Source organism: Rutidosis leptorrhynchoides, chromosome 6 (genome assembly GCF_046630445.1).
Source record: "Rutidosis leptorrhynchoides isolate AG116_Rl617_1_P2 chromosome 6, CSIRO_AGI_Rlap_v1, whole genome shotgun sequence".
In the NCBI taxonomy this organism is placed as follows: Eukaryota; Viridiplantae; Streptophyta; class Magnoliopsida; order Asterales; family Asteraceae; genus Rutidosis; species Rutidosis leptorrhynchoides.
The window spans coordinates 254,129,730-254,144,463 of record NC_092338.1 but is presented as its reverse complement, the minus strand read 5'-3'; positions in this window follow the sequence as shown (position 1 = coordinate 254,144,463).

Sequence of the window (14,734 nt, the reverse complement as noted above, 5' to 3'; positions counted from 1 at the left end):
TTTGGCTATTCGAAACGTGGGCAAAATCAGAAAAGTCTATTAATTTGATAACTTATATAATTTTTCTTATTTTTATTACTAATAGGATATTCAGTGAATGCACCGAGCAAAACGTTCACCACCTTTTGTACGTTCACCACCTGTAACTCGATCAAGACATCTAGCAAATATTGTCGCCGTTGATTTTTCTTTAGAATCGTCATCCAGTCGACCAAGTACTCCAATTCAAATTTCCGATAATCCATTTTTTAAACCCGACATCACAATTGAGAATCCGGAGAATATTCAGGGACAATTCATAGATCCTGAACCACTAATCTTTCCTCCGGAACCACCAATCATTCAAACAGAGATTGTCGAGGAACCAACCATTAAATCAGAATCCTCTAGTGATTCAGATTCAACAAATTCAATCATGGAGAATCTAGAACCTCTAAGTATGGAAGACCGAATGCGAGCTAAACGTACTGGCCAAGGTCACGCAATTACTCAACCAGACATTAATGCACCAGATTATGAAATCAAAGGACAAATCCTACACATGGTAACTAATCAATGCTAATTTAGTGGTGCGCCGAAGGAAGATCCAAATGAACATCTTCGTACATTTAATAGGATCTGCACTCTATTTAAAATCCGAGAAGTGGAGGATGAACAGATATATCTCATGTTATTTCCATGGACTTTAAAGTGAGAAGCCAAAGATTGGTTAGAATCATTACCTGAAGGGGCGATTGATACATGGGATGTTTTAGTTGAAAAATTTCTTAAACAATTCTTTCCGGCATCTAAAGCCGTGAGACTTCAAGGAGAAATTGTTACGTTCACGCAAAAGCCAAATGAAACTCTATATGAAGTGTGGACCAGATTTGGAAAGTTATTAAGAGGATGTCCGCAACATGGTTTAGACACCTGTCAAATAGTACAAATATTCTACCAAGGATGCGACATCACTACAAGGAAAGGCATCGATATAGCAGCTGGTGGTTCCATTATGAAGAAAACCGCAACTGACGCTTACAAAATTATTGATAACACTGCTTCCCACTCACATGAGTGGCACCAAGAAAAAGATATCGTTAGATCATCTAAAGCAGCTAGAGCCGATTCTAGCCATGATTTTGATTCCATTTCCGCAAAGATAGATGCTGTCGAGAGACGAATGGAAAAGATGACTAAAGATATTCACTCAATACGAATTAGTTGTGAGCAGTGTGGAGGACCACATTTGACAAAAGATTGTCTCAGTATTGAAATAACAATGGAACAAAGAGAGAATGTTTCATACATAAACCAAAGGCCTGGAAATAATTATCAGAATAATTATCAACCGCCAAGACCAATCTACAATCAAAACCAGAATTATAACCGAAATGTTTCATACAACAATCAACAAGGTCCTAGTAATCAACAAGTATCCAACAATACTTACAATCAGCAAAGACCTAATTTTCAAAATAAACCACCACAAATCGATGATAAAAAGCCAAATTTAGAAGACATGATGTCGAAGCTAGTTGAATCTCAAACGCAGTTTTCACATCTCAGAAACAAACTAATGAACAAAATGCTCAAGCATTTAGAAATCAACAAGCTTCTATTCAAAATTTAGAACAAGAAGTAAGTAACCTAGCAAGGTTGATAGGTGAAAGAAAACCGAGAAGTTTACCTAGTGATACAAATGCTAACCCCCGTAATGAAATAGCTAAAGCCATTACCACAAGAAGTGTTATCACACTTAAACCACCTCAAATACCTGTAATTTCTGATGATGCTATTCCTACTCCGCAAGAACCACAATCTGATCAAGATAAGGAAAAAGAACCGGTAGTTGAAAAGGTTAATGAAGATAACACAGTTAAGGCTAAACCTTATGTTAAACCATACCAACCACCACTTCCTTACCCGAGTAAAATGAGAAAAGAGAGACTTGAAGCCGAGCAATCCAAATTCTTGGATATGTTTAAACAGATAAATGTAAATCTTCCTTTCATTGATGTAATTTCAGGAATGCCTAGATATGCTAAATTCTTGAAAGATCTAATCACGAATAGAAAGAAAATGGAAGAACTCTCGGCTGTTACTATGAATGCAAATTGTTCTGCAGTACTATTGAATAAGATACCAGAAAAATTATCTGATCCAGGAAGTTTTACAATTCCATGTTTTCTGGGTAGTCTTAGTTCAATAGAAGCATTGGCAGACTTAGGTGCTAGTATAAATTTAATGTCGTATTCACTATACGCTAAACTAGACCTTGGAGAATTGAAACCAACACGAATAAGTATACAACTACCCGATCGATTAGCAAAATATCCTAGAGGGATAATGGAAAACATGCTAGTTAAAGTTGGTACTTTAGTATTTCCAGTAGATTTTTTTATCCTGGATATGGAAGAAGATTCTCGAGTTCCTTTCATATTAGGAAGACCATTTTTAAACACGGCTAAATCAATAATAGACGTGTTTGGTAAGAAACTGACCCTAAGTATAGAGGACGAGAGTGTTACCTTTTCTGTTGATAGAGCCATGCAACAACCGCAATCTGCAGATGATACATGCTATTATATTCAAACTATAGATTCACATGCAGAATTGTAAGAAGAATTTCCAGAATTACAAGGAACCGGAGAATGTTCTTTAGGAGAAGGTACTGAACCAATTGATGAAACTGAAATGTTAGCTACACTAATGGCTAATGGATATGAACCAACAACAGAAGAAATTCAAATGCTAAAAGAAGAAGACAGATATCGATATAAATCATCGATAGAAGAACCACCGATATTAGAGTTAAAGCCACTTCCAAACCATTTGGAATATGCTTATTTACATGGTGAATCTGAATTACCTGTAATAATATTGTCTTCTCTTACTGAAAATGAAAAATCTCAACTCATTTCTGTGCTAAAAGCTCATAAACCAGCTATTGCATGGAAGATTCATGATATTAAAGGAATAAGTCCTTCGTATTGCACACATAAAATCCTTATGGAAGAAGGTCATAAAACGTATGTGCAACGCCAACGAAGACTAAATCCTAATATGCAAGATGTTGTTAAGAAAGAAATTATTAAACTGCTTGATGCAGGTTTAATTTATCCAATTTCTGATAGTCCATGGATAAGCCCAGTTCAATGCGTACCTAAGAAGGGTGGCATGACTGTCATCACAAATGAAAAAATGAGCTTATTCCTACTAGGACTGTAACAGGATGGTGTGTTTGTATTGATTATAGAAAATTAAATGACGCCACCTGAAAAGATCACTTTTCCTTACCTTTCATTGATCAAATGTTGGAAAGATTAGCCGGAAATAGTTACTATTGTTTTCTTGATGGTTTTTTCGGATATTTTCAAATTCCAATAGCACCCGAGGACCAAGAGAAAACCACATTCACGTGCCCTTATGGTACTTTTGCTTACAAACGCATGCCATTTGGACTTTGCAACGCCCCTGCAACCTTTCAAAGGTGCATGATGTCGATTTTTCATGACATGATAGAAGAATGCATGGAAGTTTTCATGGATGACTTTTCAGTCTTCGGTGATGCATTTGAAACATGTTTAGTTAATCTTGAACAAATGCTTATTAGATGTGAACAATCAAATCTAGTACTTAATTGGGAGAAATGCCATTTCATGGTTAAAGAAGGCATCGTTCGTGGACATAAAATCTCAAAGGAAGGAATTGAAGTGGATAGAGCTAAAGTAGATGTAATTGCTAAACTTCCACATCCCACCAATGTTAGAGGAGTTAGGAGTTTTCTAGGGCATGCCGGTTTTTATCGACGTTTCATAAAAGATTTTTCTAAAATTGCCACTCCTATGAATAAACTCCTAGAAAATGATGCTCCATTTATCTTTTCAGATGAATGCATCAAATATTTTAATATTCTTAAAGAAAAACTCACTAATGCGTCGATCATGATAACACCAAATTGGAATCTACCATTCAAACTTATGTGCGATGCAAGTGATTTTGCAATGGGAGCCGTTTTGGGACAAAGGATTGAAAAAAGATTTCAACCTATATATTATGCTAGTAAGACGTTACAAGGAGCACAAACGAATTACACAACTACTGAAAAAGAACTCCTTGCTATTATCTTTTCTTTTGACAAATTTCGATCATATCTCGTTCTAGCTAAAACGGTGGTCTATACCGACCATTCTGCTCTTAGATACCTTTTCTTGAAACAAGATGCTAAACCAAGATTAATCCATTGGATCTTACTCTTACAAGAGTTTGATATAGAAATTCGAGACAAAAAGGGAGCAGAAAATCTCGCCGCTGATCATCTTTCTCGTCTTGAAAATCCTGAATTAGAAGTTCTAAATGAATAGGCCATACAAGACAACTTTCCTGATGAATATCTATTGAAGATAGATTATAATGAAATTCCATGGTTTGCAGACTATGCAAACTATTTAGTATATGGATTCCTTGAAAAAGGATTGTCGTACCAAAAACGAAAGAAATTCTTTAGTGATATAAAACACTATTTCTGGGAAGATCTACATTTGTTTAAAAGTTGTCCCGATGGAATAATACGCCGATGTGTATTTGAAAATGAAGCCAGTCAAATCTTAAACCATTGTCACACAGGACCAACAGGAGGGCATTATGGGCCTCAACTTACAGCAAGAAAAGTTTACGATGCTGGATTCTATTGGCCTAAAATTTTCAAAGACGCACAACTTCTTTGCAAATCCTGTGATGCTTGTCAAAGGGCCGGAAAAATAAGTCAACGTGATGAAAAGCGACAAAATGTCATTCAAGTATGTGAAGTATTTTACATTTGGGGTATTGACTTTATGGGTCCATTTCCAAAATCTCATAATAATCTCTACATTCTCGTTGCCAATGATTATGTATCTAAATGGGCGGAAGCACAAGCTCTCCCAACTAACGATGCACGAGTTGTAGTCAACTTTTTAAAACATCTTTTTGCTAGGTTTGGAACACCGAAAGCTTTAATAAGTGATCGGGGTACTCATTTTTGTAATAATCAACTTGAGAAAGTTCTCAAAAGATATGGAGTAACTCATAAAATCTCCACTGCTTATCATCCACAAACAAATGGACAAGTTGAAAATACCAACCGAGCTTTAAAACGTATTCTAGAGAAAACCGTAGGATCAAATCCGAAAGAATGGTCCATGAAATTGGAGGATGCACTCTGGGCTTTTAGAACAGCCTAAACTCCAATTGGAACCACACCTTTTAAACTCATTTACGGAAAAGTATGTCATCTTCCAGTAGAAATTGAACACAAAGCATTTTGGGCTTTGAAGACATGTAATCTTGATTTACATGAAGCCGGACGTCTACGATTAAGTCAACTAAATGAATTAGAAGAATTAAGACATGAAGCATACGAAAATTCATTAATCTATAAGGAAAGAACGAAGAAATGGCATGATAAAAGAATCAAAAGTTCAAAAGAATTTAAAGAAGGAGACAGAGTTCTTCTTTTCAATTCACGATTCAAGCTGGAAAATTGAAATTAAGATGGTCTGGACCATTTATAGTCAAAAGAGTTTTCCCATACGGAACAATAGAGTTAATAAATTCAAATGGGATTGAATTTAAAGTTAATGGTCACAGAGTTAAACATTACATAGATAGTCCGATGGAAGTTGATAACGAAGTTAATCACAATTTCAACACCACAGCTAACTAAGTGTGAGGAGAATCAAGTCTTTTAAGGATAATACATATTTCTGTTAGAGTTAGATGTTCTGTTTTCGTGTAGTTCTCAAAAATGGAACCCGAATGGTCTTTCCCTAGCAGACCCTAAAGAACTAGTCTTCTCCCCCCATTCTGAATTTTTATTTTTTTAGGTTTTACGAGATGAAGACTTCCTGTGAACTAAACCATGGTCTAATGCTACACGCTTTGATCACTAAACGTAATAATGACACCCTTCCAAGTGAATTGGTATCATTAATCAGAGGTAAATTGGACGGAGTAAGAAAAGAATCCAGGAACGAAAATAATAAGTTACATTTTGGTAAGGGAAAATCAAAATCCGCAGCGAAAAGAAGAGCACGACACCTTGAAAGATGTCACAAATGCGGAAAATGGTCACACGAAGGAAAATGCTCGACGAATCAGACATATTCCAATACCGAATTCCTTACTTTATGCAGAGATGGACCGTTCATATGTTTCGAAGAAAAAACGTTGAATGCTCGAGGTTACGCATATGTAGCTATGGAAAACCAATTAGTCCAACTATCTTATGAGTGGGCTAAAGCAGGTCACTGAGAATTCTATTTCACAGGTAAGTATGTAAAGTTTTTATTTTTATTTTATTGCTTTTAACCTTTTGATAATAAACGCTAAATCGTTCGCTATAAAGTATTAAATTGGTATTCAATAAAATTAGGTTTTGCGACCGAAATTATTGATATCATACAAAAATTTATTATATCACTGCGAAATTTACCGTTTATTCTTAAGGTATAAATATCTTTAATTATTCAACCCAAAATATTTCAAAAATTCGTCATGAGTTAAACTAGGTTATGGAACCGAAATTACTTTACCGAAAAGAGGGGCGTATATTTTTGATAATATTTGATTGATTAAAGTGGGATAAAAGACCAACAAGATTTTTAATTTTATTTTTACCATGCTTTTAAAATTATTATTTAAAAATTAAATTAATATTGTGAACTTTTTAAAATCAATATATTTAAATTTGTAAATATTTGAAAAATTAATATTTTTAATATAAGTTTGTATGTATAAAAACAAAAATATAATATAAATTTGGTATGAATTTTTAATATTACTAATATGAATTTTTAATTTTATGCATTTTAAATTTAAGTTTGGTGTGAATTTAAAAACAAAAATTTACTTTATTTCGCTAAGTTAAAAATTGATTTCTAAAAATTCGTCGTGAGTTGAAGACTAGGTCGTTGAACCGAAATTGCTCTACCCAAGGGAGGGACGAGAACTTTTATTATTATTTTTTTTAGCCTTATTGAATTAAAGTAAGCCAAAAACATTAAAAAAACCAAAAAATCTTTACTTTTAAAACCGAGCTTTTAATTGATAAATTTTAAAATTTTGTCGAGAGATGGACTAGGACAACGATCTGAAACGTCCTCATCCTAAAAAGAAACAAAATTTTAATTTTTAATTAATTTTATGTTTTATTAAGTATAAGGTTTAAAAAAAAAAAAAAAAAAAAAACTAAAAGTTACTGTACCCGGACCTCATGCGATCGTATGGGGTTTGCACTGCAACTCCATGCGATCGCATGGAGCTGGAATTTTGGCCAGAAACAAAAAGGCAGTCTGTTCTGTCCACTCCACAAACACACACACATATCACGAACATACACCCCAAAACCTCTCAAATTTCATCATTTTTCCACCAAAATTCACCAAATTTCTTGCTACAATCCGCTCTAAACATGAATTTGATAAGGAGTTTATCAAAAAGGGTAAAAATTTCACTCCTAAACCTCTTTAAATTTGATTTTTAGTGTTCTTGAGCTATAATTTACCTAATTTGATTTTGTTAATTTCTAGTGTAATTAAAGTTAAATTGTTAGTATTTTATTCATGTATAACCTAGATTGATGCTATTTAACATGATTTGAAGCCAAAAACTTCAAAATTTTTAGGAATCTAGGGTTTGTGTTCTTGAGCAATTTGGGGCTTTTTGATATAAACAGGTTATGACCGATTTTTTTCATGAATTATTGCTAAATTAAGTAGTGTAACATGTTTACGTAGCTAAATGATCCAAACTTTGATCCTAAACATGATTTTTGAAGATTAAAGTGGACTTTTTAAGTCTAAAATTCATGATCTTGATTAATTTGATATAATTGCCATTTGAGACTTGTTTAATTGCTAGTAATGACTATTTTGATATGTTATTTGAGTTAAATGCTTATGAACTTTGTATACATTTTCATATATGCTTATTTGAAAAAGTGTAGAATTGTTAAAATTGTGAAAATGTGTATAAGTTTAATTTTGATTTAACATGTTATTGTAATTATGTTAATTTGTTATTTTGCTAACACTAATGCATATTTGGATGCACAAATTTTGTGTTTAATGTGTTTTGCAGAGATTTACTAATACTGATACTGGAGGTTCATCATCATCATCTAGACGACCTGCTCCAGAACCTGAACCAGAATTGCAATATGAACCTGAACCGGAGCAACAACAGGAACCACAACAACAGCCTGATCAACACGTACCTTATTATGATCCGCTACAGTTTGTGGATGCCTTCACAGTATTTCCGATACATCCACCAGTAGAATACCCAACGATTCCTGAACACAAGTTGCATCCTAATCTGAGACTCGATAGAAGCTGGAGGGATTACCCGGCATATCAAAGTAACAAATTCAAACTGCTATCTAAAAATGTAGAGGTGCCAAGAGTAATCGATTGGGATCCTTTGGAAAGGGTCCAACTAGCTAACTCAGTTAGGGAGCATCTGATTCAAAGGTATGGCAATTCTTCTTTTACCGATTGGGAACGTCTATTCACCATCCGTAGACCTGTATATAAGGAATGGTGTATAGAGCTTATGAGTACTATAGCATTAAATGCAGATGTAGATAGGTTAGATGATAGAAGTTTTCTTAGGTTTATACTTGGCCGTAGGATGTACAGGATGTCCATGCTGGACATGGCCAGGGCATTACAGATTTACACTCCTAGTGAATTGCTACTACCCGATTGTATGAATTTGATTTATCGTGGTGAAAGGGTAGATAGGAATTTTGACGCAAACGCCGTCTGGAGGCGTATGTCAAACTATAATGTTTTTACACTGGGAGGAAAACACTCCTACTTACATATTAACAAAGCCGAGCTTCGTATAATTCATAGATTTTTGGCTAACTCGATTACCCAGAGAGGTCACAACAAGGAGAAAATGACCTTACATGATTTATTTTACCTAAAGTGTATTCGAGACCCAAGAGGCTTTGTTAATATCCCTTACTGTGTTGGTTTTTATTTATCTAAAATGGTGGAAGGAATACAGGAAGGGGGGATAATTGGTGGAGGTATTTTTGTTACTCTCATTGGAGAGTACTTAGGTGTAGATAGGAACCACGGTGGTCCACTTTTAGAATATAGGGAACAGGTTGAGCCTTTAGGATTAAAGGTCTATCAGGGTGCTAAGGTATTAAAGAGCAGACGCAACCAGGCAGTACCCTATGAAGGTAGTCATCCACAGCTAGAGAGAGGATCAGATGAGGAGATGGAGGAAGCGGATGACATTAGGGATGTCATTAGGGAGGCTATGACTGATGTCTAACAGCATATAGATGAGGTAGATATGACAAACGCGGAGAGATTTCGTCAGATGGAGCAGTGGCAAGCCCGAAATGATTACGAGCATTCCAGGCAATGATAGCATGATAGATGGGACTATCATCAGCGTCAGATTATGAGATGGCTGTCACCTTAGGATCACTACGTTCTGACCCGACCCGCTTACTATCCTCCACACCAGCCCGAGATGAGACCACCATATACTCTCTACGACCCTAACCAGGCCTACCAGTACACCTATCACAAACCATGGAACCCGGACGATGACATGAACTGGAACCCCTATCCAGATTGACATAGTTCCTGTTAGTAATTTTTATGATTTTTAATTTTTATTATTTCTGTTTATTTATGTTTAAACACATTATATTTTAATACTTTTATTGTAATGTTTAATATTTTTATTATCTTGTACTAATATTTCATATTTGATTTGCAAGTGGGATTTTAAGTCCCATTTCAAATTACCATGCATGTTTATATTTGTATTGTATGTATTTTATTTCATGTACACAACAGGGTAAAACAGCGCATTTTCAAAGACTGGCATTAAGTTTTGCAAAAGCTACTAATTTTGACGACAAAACGAAAAACAAATGTGATGTAACAACAAGAGGAAATGAACAAATGATGTGCTCCATTTATCATTCAACAAACAAAAGCCAATATGTTTGGAAACTTTGGTAAAATTTAATCATTTTTCTACGCTAATCACCCTCAATAATTTAAATTGTTACTGATTTCTTGCAAATGAGGACATTGCAAGATCTTAAGTGTGGAAAGGGGTTAAATTCTTTCAGATTTTTAAAATTTTAAATTTAAACACTTGGTTACCATTAGAAATACTAGTAACGCAGTAGTTGTATTAGAATCTAGTGCTCTCTGATAATAAAGAACAGCCCTAGTCTTATATACTGACTACCCAATTCTAGTAAAATTTTTCAAAATTTTCAATTAAATGAACTCAAAATCATGTTTATACATATTTATGAACGATAAACTAGGTGTTAACACCGAAATTATTGTTACCTCGGAAAGGACATAAATTGAGAAACAAACCAAAATGTTAGAATTCATTTAAAATGGAATAGAGGACAATAAAAAGGAAAATAAAAGCCAAGTGTGGGAAAAATTTACCAAGTTATTTTGAACATATATCACATATTTTTGTACAAATAACTGAAGATGCTTTTGTTTTAGACTAAACTAATCAGTTTTACCCGATTTACTGTAATATATTTGAAAGAAAGAGGGATCTACACGATGAATCAATTCCATCATTAAAAGGAAGTAAAGTCTTCCGAAAAAGAAACGCGCTTCTTGATTTAGGTCAGAAAGTTGTCGTCCAGACCAGTTGTAGAGTCTACGAAAAACCTTGAAAAGTTTTCTCAAAAATCAGCAGGAAATCCACGGACCTTAGCATCAAACAGGGTCGCCAAGTGGTCAGACTTATCCTAATCATGAGAGGATCTGTCTCATAAAATGGGGAGGATGCCGTGCAAATTAGCTTGATAAGACTAATGAATCAGATCCCCAGAAAGGATAATCTCCTTAAAGATCAAAAATCAGCTTTTAAGCCTGATATTACTCAATCCTTGAGATTGACCTTAAATATTGAGAATTACAAACTCATGGAATTCAATGATATCTAAACTCGAGCTTGAACGAGAAAATATTTTGATCAAAATTACAAACCGATTTGTTTTCTGAAAACCCATTTTCAATGCGTTCATTACCATTGAACGTAAAATCCTAGGAATTCACCTGGAATTCATTAGGTCACCTGAATCAAATCGGGTGTCAACCGTAAGAACGGTGGTTGCATAGCATGGTCAAAGAAAGGACCTTGTGCCAGATCGAAAAATTATAGGGTGAGCTTTACTATTGCTCCTTCCAAGGATAGTAATTGCATCCGACAAGTTATAGACCATAATTAAAAGAATGTCAGGGGACAATGCCTTAACAGTTGCTTGTTCAACGCTTTCCTTTACAACTGGACGGTAGTTTATCGAAAGGTAATATACGGAGCAAGTATACTGGACGTGTTGCTTTCCTAATACACGGTTAGCAAGTGGGTGACACAAAACTGCAAGTTTTGAGCTAAAGTTTTCAAATCTGAAACCCACCAAACCCACAAAAACAATTTGCAAACACCGGTGAAGGGTTATTCCGAAAAACTGATATAGGGTAAAAACTAGATTGTATTTTCAAAAGATCAAATGTTTTCATAAAGATCCAATTTCCTTAAGGATCTAAATTTTTATAGTCATGTGGGACTGTAAACCACATCGTTACTATCATTGTTTATACCGCCGTATAGAAATCACTAATGTACAAAGTGTGAAGAATAAAGAAGTGATTCTAGTATTTTTATTTCAAGACTATATTGCTTGAGGACAAACAACGCTCAAGTGTGGGAATATTTGATAATGCTAAAAACGAACATATATTTTATAGCATTATCCCTCAAGAAAGACAAGCTTTTAGTTGCAATTGTTCTATTTACAAGTGATATTCGTTTAAATAATAAAAGGTGAAGACAAAAGACAGATTCGACGAATTGAAGACGCAAATGACCAAAAAGCTCAAAAGTACAAAGTACAATCAAAGTGGTTCAAATTATTGGTGAGAAACGTCTTAAAATTACAAGAGTACAAGACGCGAAATGCAAAGTACAAGATATTAAATTATATGCAAGGACGTTCAAAAATTCGGAACTGGGACCAAAGTCAACTCTCAACGCTCGATGCAACGGACTAAAAATTATGAGTCAACTATGCACAAGAATATAATATAATATTTAAATAATTATATAAATTATTTATATATTATATTATATATTATAAACGTCGGCAAACAAGAAAACAAAGAAGTGTGAGCTGATACCTACCACCATGCGATCGCATGGCCTGTAGGCATATTTTCCATGTGATCGCATGGCCCTGAAATCCAGGCCACATGCTATAAATTCGCGTATTTTGACTCAGTTTTTAACAATATATATCCATCCATCTCTCTATCTCACTCACGTATATATATATATATATATATATATATATATATATATATATATATGTATGTATGTATGTATATATATATAAATATATATATTATATTTTAATTTTAATTTTAATTTTAATTCTAATAATAATGGTATGTTAGCAAATGTTGTAAGGGTGTAAGTCGAAATTCTGTCCGTGTAACGCTACGCTATTTTTAATCACTGTAAGTTATGGTTAATGTTATTTTTAAATTAATGTCTCATTGCTAAGTTATTATTATGCTTATTTAAGACGAAGTAATCATGATGTTGGGCTAAAATATTAAGACGGGGTAATTGGGCTTTGTACCATAATTGGGGTTTGGACAAAAGAACGACACTTGTGGAAATTAGAATATGGGCTATTAATGGGCTTTATATTTGTTTAATTAAATGATAGTTTGTTAATTTAATATAAAGATTTACAATTGGACGTACCTATAAATAACCATATACACTCGATCGGACACGATGGACGGGATATTTATATGTACGAATAATCGTTCATTTAACCGAACACGGGAATGGATTAATAGTTATTAGACTTATTAAAATAGGGGTGAATTATGTACAAGGATATCCTGGTGTAATTATTAAACAAAGTATTAAAACCTTGTTACAGTTTAAGTCCCCAATTAGTTGGAATATTTGACTTCGGATATAAGGATAAAATGACGAGGACACTCGCACTTTATATTTATGACTGATGGACTGTTATGGAAAAAAAACCAGATGGACATATTAAATAATCTAGAACAAAGGACAATTAACCCATGGGAATAAACTAAAATCAACACGTCAAACATCATGATTACGGAAGTTTAAATAAGCATAATTCCTTTATTTTCATATTTAATTACACTTTTAATTATCGCACTTTTATTTATTGTTATTTTATTTAATTGCACTTTTAATTATCGCACTTTTATTTATCGCAATTTCATTATCGTTATTTACTTTACGCTTTAAATTAACTTATATTTATTTTATTTTATTTTTTTACATTAGGTTTTAACTGCGACTAAAAGTTTTAAAATCGACAAACCGGTCATTAAACGGTAAAAAACCCCCTTTTATAATAATAATAATACTTATATATATTTTTGTATTTTTTATAATTATATAGCGTTAAGCTTGTTTAAAAGATCCCTGTGGAACGAACCGGACTTACTAAAAACTACACTACTGTACTATTAGGTACACTGCCTATAAGTGTTGTAGCAAGGTTTAGGTATATCCATTCTATAAATAAATAAATATCTTGTGTAAAATTGTATCGTATTTAATAGTATTTCGTAGTAAAAATATAACTATTTTATACACCACCTCGCACACATCAAACAGCATATGGCGCGGCGCGCCTGAAGGCCGCACGGCGCGCCATTCTGGTCTGTCCCAAAAGTCTTGAAATGCTAAAAAGATTGGCCACTTCCCGACATAATTAGACAAAACGCTTTTAACAACATATTCAAATATGTAAAACTAACATATTCCATTAATAAAATGAGTTTTATGAAGCGGGGCCCACATCGGCCGTTTTACGAGTTTATTTCAAAATATGAGTTTCGACCATCAAAAATTTAAGTACCAAACTACACTACGAGCATGGTGTTTGGGATTAAACTACCCAAGTCTCGGTCAAACTCCAAAAGCTAAATATCCCAAAAGCATTCTCTAACAATGACGGGATCTTTAATCCAAGATAATACCCTTACCCTTGTCCACAACCGAACCTATAAAAAGGTAAACAACCAGAGGGTAAGCAAAGCTTAGTGAATGCAATAATTATACACATACATATATAATATACCTACTTGCAAATCACTTACTCAAACACCGCATACATGCTAGCAACACAATTAGCTTATAATCTCGAACACAAGCTAGAAATCTCCAATACCACAAGCTAGCATAGCAATGCATATAATATAATTCGAATAGTATATTATGCTTACACTTACAACACAAATAACCATGGTTAACCAATCGTACAAGGGAATGGCGCTCACGAAAATTCCATCGGTGTTCATAACATCCGTTAGGGTACTTAACACCTCGTATCACTAACCCCTAGGGTGGCACCTTAACACCTCGGTACTTCACCCCGAATGGCATCTTAACACCTCGATGCTTCACTCATTAAGTTACGGAGTGGTGTTTTAACACCTCGACACTACACCCCTAGGTGGCATCTTAACACCTCGATGCTTCACCCCGAGTGGCATCTTAACACCTCGATGCTTCACTCATCACTTGAAACGTGGTGTCTTAGCACCTCGACACTTCACATCTCACGCTACAACAAATAGATACATTATATACCTACACATATAATTATTCCACTCACCTTACTCCTTCGGTGAAA